We start from the raw sequence: 7,328 nt of genomic DNA, 5'->3' as shown, positions 1-7,328 counted from the left end.
TCAATCGGTGAACTGTCAGTAAAGCAGATTCTCCTCCCCGTGTGGGTGGGCCTCACCAAATCAGCCAAAGGCCAGCCTGGAACAAAGACAGACTTCCCCAGGAACAGGAGAGAGTTCTGCCAGCACTCTGCCTTTGGGTTCTGCAGGTCTCCCCAAGTTTCCAGCCTGCAAACCAATCCCCCCCACCCTGCCCCCTTGGATTTTGGGATTTGTTAAGCCTTCCAGTCCATGAGCCAATTTCAGACTGTCCTTCAAGGTAGAGGAGGAAAACACGGGGATTTCTGTCTATATTTCCTCTCTCATTGGTGGTACTGTCTATTGTACACATTTCATAGAGCAAACACTGTCATACCCAATGCACGGGTCTGATTTATTCGTAAATACTTGAGTTCAAGGGCATGCCAGAGGCTTTTTGCTGAACGGAGGGTGTGATCAAAGCAGAGAGCGCGCTGCTCTGTGAGACCGCTCGGCTTCCTTGGCCCCGCTCTCACCAAACAGGGCTTTATTCTTACACCACAGAAATTCAAGTCCATCCCGCAATGCACCCGAATGCTCTCCAGAGGACTTTAAGCTTCCCCAAATGACACAGACACTGTCCATAAAGAAATTCTATTCCAGTTGGGAAAAAAAGAGGAAATGGGAGAAACCCTGATTGGACGAAAATCTCGAAACGACGTGGACGTTCCTATGTGCCTTCCCTTCTTCTTTTGTTCTCCCCGGATTTTCCTTCTAGTACGATTTTGGGCACACACTTTTACTGATTTTATGGATTTATGAACCTGTTCTCCTGATCTGAGGAGCCCGAGGGGACACTTTGTAGTGGAAATCTCTTTTTCATAAGGACGTTAAGTGCTTTTGTGATATTCATTGCCTGCCCAGCATAATTACACTGCATTTGGAGTCAGATGAAGACCAATGAATCACGGCTGCCTGGGAGCCCAAGGGAGACATTTCCTCTCCTTTGCTGAAACACACACCGCCTCTCTTCCCAGAAAATATGAATCAAGAGGCTCCGGGAACAAAGCGGCACCACCAGAGCGACATCAACATGGACGTCACTGCTCATGTGTGTCCAGGTGCGTCTTTTGGGTCTCCTGGGAGCCCTGGGACTCATGGGCGGGGGGCAAGGGCTGCGTATGTCTGCCTGACGCGGGACCCCTGGCCACTTCCCTCTGAGAACACCTTCTGATAATCACTTGACTTTTCCCTGGGACACCGGCCCTGCTGGACTGGCCAGCCGAGGTCGAGCGGACCCCTGTTGCTGAGGTATCTCAGGTTCGACAGACCCGAGAGAAAATAATCTACAGGCGAGCTTCGCGGGCCAGGGAGCGTTAGCTCTGGGAGCTCGCTGCAGGCACAGGGTAAGAGGCACTGTCCGTCTGCGATGATCGTGAAACTGGTAAGAGACACACTGTGCGCCGCTGCTGGGAACGCTTCTTCAGATCTTGCCCAAGAATGGAGAGAAAACTGAACCCAGGGTAGGGAAGGCTAGAGGAGAGAGAGAGAACACAGCGTTGCTCCGGCCGAGTGGTTCCTACTCCTCTCTCCTGAAGCTCCCTTCCAAACTCCCCGGTCCGTGACTCAGTGAGGTCCTTTTACTCTGCTCAGTGCGTATGCACGTCCCCTGTGTTCCAAAGCGCCCTGACTCAGTGAGCACCGTGGTCTCCATCCAGCAGGGGAAGGGCCCGGAGCCCAGGCAATAATGCCTGCGGTCGAAGTTCTCCCTTGCTGGAGAGTGGCAGGGCAGGGGTGATGCACGTGGCCGTGACCTCATTCTCCCCGTGACCCTGGCCTACCCAGGCGCATCCTCAGTGCGCCTGCCGTGCAGGGAAATGCCGGCCGCCTATTCCAACCGTGTCCCCGGTACAAGGCGATATTTTGGTTTGGAATAGAAACGGTGCACGGAAGCTGATGCCCCAATTACCTACTGGGTCTGACCCGGCGCTCCCAGGGGCGGTGGCTGGAGACAGCGGTTACTGAACTCGCACGTGTCCGTTCTGGGTGGGGCACAGTGGGAAGGGCTCAGCTCTGTCCCCCGAGGCCTCCGCCGAGATGGCCCGGTAGGGGCCAGAGCACCCGCTTCCCAGGCAGCCGCACAAGGCGGGGGAGCGGGAGCTGGGAAGCTTTTCGGCGTGGGCCTCTCTGAGCCGGGGGTCGGCGTTCGCTCCCTCGGCACGGCGAGGCCCGTCATTCAGGGAGTTGGACAGCGTCTTCCATAAAGTCCGACGTGCGGAGAGCGGGAGACCCGGCAGTTCCGACCCGGTGCTCACTGCAGAGACGAGCAGTGGAGACGCCCGCACACAAACGTTCCCGGCAGCGGCGCTCGCAAGACCGGATAGTAAAATTGCCCACGAGGAGGAGGAGCGGATTAAACGAACAACGGTATCAGGGACAGCAGCAGCGGAGTCCCATGAGCGAGACCAGACGCGTCGACGACTGCGGAGCGTCCCTGAACCGGCAGCGCGAATCCTGAACGGACCTCACGTCCTGACCACGTACCGCCGAGTGAAAGGGGCTCGGCTCAAGGGGACACATGCTGCGGAATGTCATTTGCACGAAATGTCCAGAACAGGCCAATCTATGACACGGAAAGCAGAGGAGGGGCTGGCGGGGCTGGGGCTAGGACAGGGGCCGTGACTGATAAGGGGATGCCCCGCCTTTCCAGAATGAGAAGGTTCTGGAAAGAGTTAATGAGTGAGGGGCGGCAGAGCACGGGGAATGTGCTTGGTGCCGCTGGGTTGCTCATTTAAATGGTTCAAGTAGTCAAGTTCACGTGATGTGTATTTAAACTCTATACAAAAAAGGAGGGGGTGGGGAAAGCGGTCAAGCAGGTTTGGCCAAGTGTAGACACACCAGCGGGTTACTTCCTGACTTAGGCAAAGGCACAGCACCGGCACCTGCGGGCCAGGCGGCACTGGTGGCCGTTAACGCTTTCTCAGTGGCACCCACGTCCCCGGCATAGATGGACACAATCTGCGAAGTACCGTGTACTGTCCCACCTTCCGGATGATGCCGAGGGCCCGGAGGTCAGGTTACCCGTCCGGAGCCCCACAGAGGAGTGGGAGTGGGAGTGGGAGTGGGATGCACGTCGGGCAGAGCTCAAAAGCACAAGAACGCACCGGTGACATTCGTGAGGTCTTACGGTCCCACTTCCCGGGAGGCGGGGGGAGAACGGAGTCACAGGACGTTTTGGTGGCTTTCCCAGATTCACAGGACGTCACAGCCGGGCAGCAGCGATGGAACAGAGTCCTCATCGCTTAAAACCTTCTTAAAAAAATATTCATTTTCCAGCTTTATTGAGGTACGATGGAAGAACCCCAGGACGATTTGATCCACGTCTACACCGTGGAAGCCTTATCACAGGTACATCAGCAACTCCAGCCACGGACCCAGTTAGCGTGGTTCTGGGGCCAAGAGTACCCGAGGTCTTAGAAACTCTCAAAGACACAATGCAGCCCCGTCAGCGTGGTCCCCTCGCTGGACCTCAGGTCCCCGAAGGCATTCACTTCAAACTGGAAGTCTCCACGCTGGGATCCCCCTTCCGCCGCCCGCCGGGCCCCGCTAACCACCGCTCTTCTCTCTGCTTCTCTGAGTTTGACTTTTCTGGACTCTACGTATAAGTGAGACCGTGCAGTCCGCCTGGTACCTCACTCAGCGTGACGCCCTCCAGTTTGTCCACGTTGTCACAAACGGCAGGACGTCCTTCCTTCTGGTGGCTGAATGATATTCCACTTTTTACCTACGCCACAGCTTCTTCATCCATCCGCCGTTCGGGGGACGCTTAGCCCACTTCCATGTCTCCCTGCCGAGGGGGACACGGCAGCGTTCAGACATCTGCTTTTGTCTCGTTTGGACATTTACCCAGAAGCGGCTGCGAGGTCGGAGCGCCGTTCTTAGTTTCCTGAGGGCCCTCGGGACCGTTTTCCGCGGTGACTGTCCCACCAACAGTGCGTGCGGCTTCTTCTCTCCCACCTTCAATGGCGCTTGTCATCAACTGTGCTTTCCAGGCCAGCCGTTTTAAGAGGCGGGGCGTGATCACCTACTGGAGGTTTGATTTGAATTTTCCTGATGACCCAGTGATGGCTCACGGACCCGTACGTCTTCTTTGGAAAAACGTCCACTTGGGTCCTCTGTCCATTTTACAATCTCTCTCTCTCCATTCGCTATTGAGTTGTACGAGCTTCTTACACACGCCGAGTGTTAACTGATTCTCAAGCGTGTGGCAGGTAAACATTTTCTCCCCTTCTTTAGAGCGCCTCTTCCGTGTGCCGTGCAAAAGCTTTTTGGTTGGTTGAGGCTTGTTTTGGATAGTACGGACCATTTAACAATATTTATTCTTTGACCCACAAAGGAAGGGGGCTCTTCCCATTTCTGTGTGTGTCCTCTTCAATTTCTTCTACCGGTGTCCTGTCGTTTCCAGTGTGCAGATCGTTCACCTCCTTGGTTAAACTTTCTTAACTACGTTGCCATTTTGATGCTATTGTAAATGGGACTGTTTTCTTCATTTCTCCTTCAGATCACTCTGTTGGTATAAAGATTCTTGCATGCTGTTTGTAAGAGGACGGGTTTTTTTCAGGAGGTCTTCGAAGTGTAAGATCCTGTTATTTGCAAACAGAGACAATCTAACTTCCTCCTTTCTGATTTGGAGGACTCATACTTCTTTTCCTTCCTAACTTCCCAGGCTAGCACTTCTAGGACTCTGTGGAATGGGCCCCCTGGTCTTTTTGGTCTCAGAGTTCAAGCTTTCAACCTCTCACCACGGGGTCTGATGTCAGCTCTGGGCTTGTCAGACATGACCCTCATCGTGTTGAGTTTTTAACAAAAAGGATATTGAATTTTGTCAAATGGCTTTTCTGCCCCTACTGAGAGGATCATATGATTTTCACTTTATTAATGTAGCAGATCACATGATGGGTGGGTGTATTTCCCTCTGGTTCCTGGGTGGGACGGTTTCTGCACCAGTTACAAGTGGCTAGAGCTGGGTCTCAGGGCGGTCAGGAGGGCTTCAGCCACGGATGGCTTGTAAATGTTTGCTGCTGAGGGGGTGTGATGGGGAACCTCCGATTCTACCACATTGCTGACGGACTTCCTGGCCTTAAATCTCCTGGTGGACCGGCATATGTGGCTGTGGGGGGATCCGTGCCGGTGGGAGATGAGGCTCTGATGGGAGCCGAGTGCTACTGCTTTCCGTTTCCCCTGAACTGTCCTATAGGCTCTATTACCCGGAGTCCATTTCATCCCCTAACCTGATCTCCTGCCAGCAGATGCTTTTGTGTGAAGCAGAAAAAGGTGTCCTGGAGTAGGAGAGGAATTACAGAACGTAAAGAAACACTGTTCAGGGTCGTCACCACAGCCACAGGTGGTAGCCAGTGGCTGGCGGTGCCCAGAGTTCCCCATGTCAGGGAATGGTACTTCCATCATCTGATTTTCCGTATTTGCAGGCCCAGGTGGCATCCCAGAGGCCCCCCTCCCTTACCGTGTCCCCAGGACTGGGTTTATGGTCAAGTCCTGTTGACGTCATCCCATGAGACCTCCTGGCGCTGTCCACTTCTCCACATCGGTCTGCACTGCGAGCGCCCTAGTGCAGGCCTTCATCATCTCGTGCCCGGACCCCTCCCAGAGCCTCCTCCCTCCCCACCCCCGGTTCGTTTGTCAACACTGCAGCTAGAGTGACTTTGGACAATGTGAACTGGACCAGGGCCGCCCTGGTCCCAAACCTTATTAAGGCGTTCCGTTATTTCAGGGTCGAAACAAACCAGACGGGACTTTTGCAGGAAGGGCCCGGCAAGGAGCGTCCCCCGCAGCAGGGAAGCAGCTCCCGCTCCGTGCACGGCTGTCCCCGCCGATGTCCAGTGGCTCCACTGTCCTCAGAACCTCGGTGCATCAGCCGGGGTGGGTCCGGGCAGCAGCGGCCTCTCCCTGACCCTCCTGGGCAGCGCGGGGAAGAGTGAAGGCGCCGAGTCATCCACACAGAAGACAGAAGCGCGACAGCCTTCCCAGCGCGACCCGGGGGTAACTCGGCGGGAGCCCGCGGGGCGCAGGGGCCGAGCCGGGAGGGAGCGGGGACCGCGCCGGCCGCCCAGAGGACAGGGCGGCGTCCGGGAATGCGACGGGTCCGCTGCGCTCCCCGCTCGTTCCCACGTCCGCGCCGAGGGCCTGGGGTCAGCGGCGGGACCGGCGCGCTGGGGGCGAGGCGGGGCGGACGCAGGCGGCGCGGTGGGCGGCCCGGCCCTGCCCTCGCGCGGGTCTGTGCGGCTCCGCCCCGCCCCCAGCGCGGCCGCCGCCGGACCGCATCCCGCACCGCGAACCCGCCTCGTCTTCTTCCGGCGGCGCGACCTTGCGGCCCTCGCGGGGCGGCGTCGGGGCCACGCGTCCTCCCCCGCCCCGGACCCCCGCCCGGAGCGTCTTCGGGGCGCCCGCCCGCACAGTAGCCCGGGGACGACCCGGCCCGGCGCCCCCCCGAGGTCACTTCTGAAGGGAAGCGTCCCCGGCGAGGTCGCCCGAGGCCGCACGGCCCGTCAGCGGCCGGGGTCCGGTCTCACCGCGGCGACGGGGGCCGTGGGCGGGGACGCCGGGGGAGCAGGGCCGCGTGTCCCGCCCGCACGAGGCGGCCGGCAGGTGTCCGCGCGTCGGTCCGCGGCAGCTCGGGGACACAGCGGCCCGAACCAGAAAACCAGACGGCGGGGTCAGGGCGCGGGGCCAGGGCTTCCGGGGACCGCGCGCCGCTGCCAGCGCGTCCGACGGCCACCGCGGCCGAGGGCACGGACGGGCACACGCCTGCGCGCGGCAGCGCCGGGCCCTGCGGACGGACGCCGGGGGCCCCGCGCGCCGGCCATGCCCCCGCCCCCAGCCCCCACCCGCACCCAGCCCCGGCCCCGGCCCCGGAACTGCGGCCCTTCCTCCCAACTACAAGTCCCAGCAGCCGCGCGCGCGCCGACGGGAGCACGGAGTACGGGGAGACTACAAGTACCGGCAGGCTCGGCGGCCGCGCGGGGACTACGATTCCCAGAAAGCCCCGCTCGCAGCTCGCGCAGGGCCCTCCGGGATATGTAGTCGTCGCGGGGAGGTGATTCCCTCGTCATCCAGCCACGGAAGGAATGGCCCATTCCTGTCCCGCTGCGCCGACGCGACTTCTCCCTGGGTGACGAGAAGACGGAGCTCACGCCAGGGAAGGGACGACCCGGAGAGGCCCCGACCGCGGCGCGGCGGGAGGACGCGTGCGCATGCTCGGCGTTCGCCGGCGCGGGCGAAGGCGCGCTGGAGGCCCGCGGCGGCAGGCCCCGCCCCCTCGCCGCGTCCCGGAGCCCGGCGCGCCCCGCTCGGAGAGC

Source organism: Mustela nivalis, assembly GCF_964662115.1.
Source record: "Mustela nivalis genome assembly, chromosome: 18".
NCBI classification, from domain to species: domain Eukaryota; kingdom Metazoa; phylum Chordata; class Mammalia; order Carnivora; family Mustelidae; genus Mustela; species Mustela nivalis.
The sequence above is the reverse complement of the archived record's forward strand: the minus strand, read 5'-3'. Positions refer to the sequence as shown.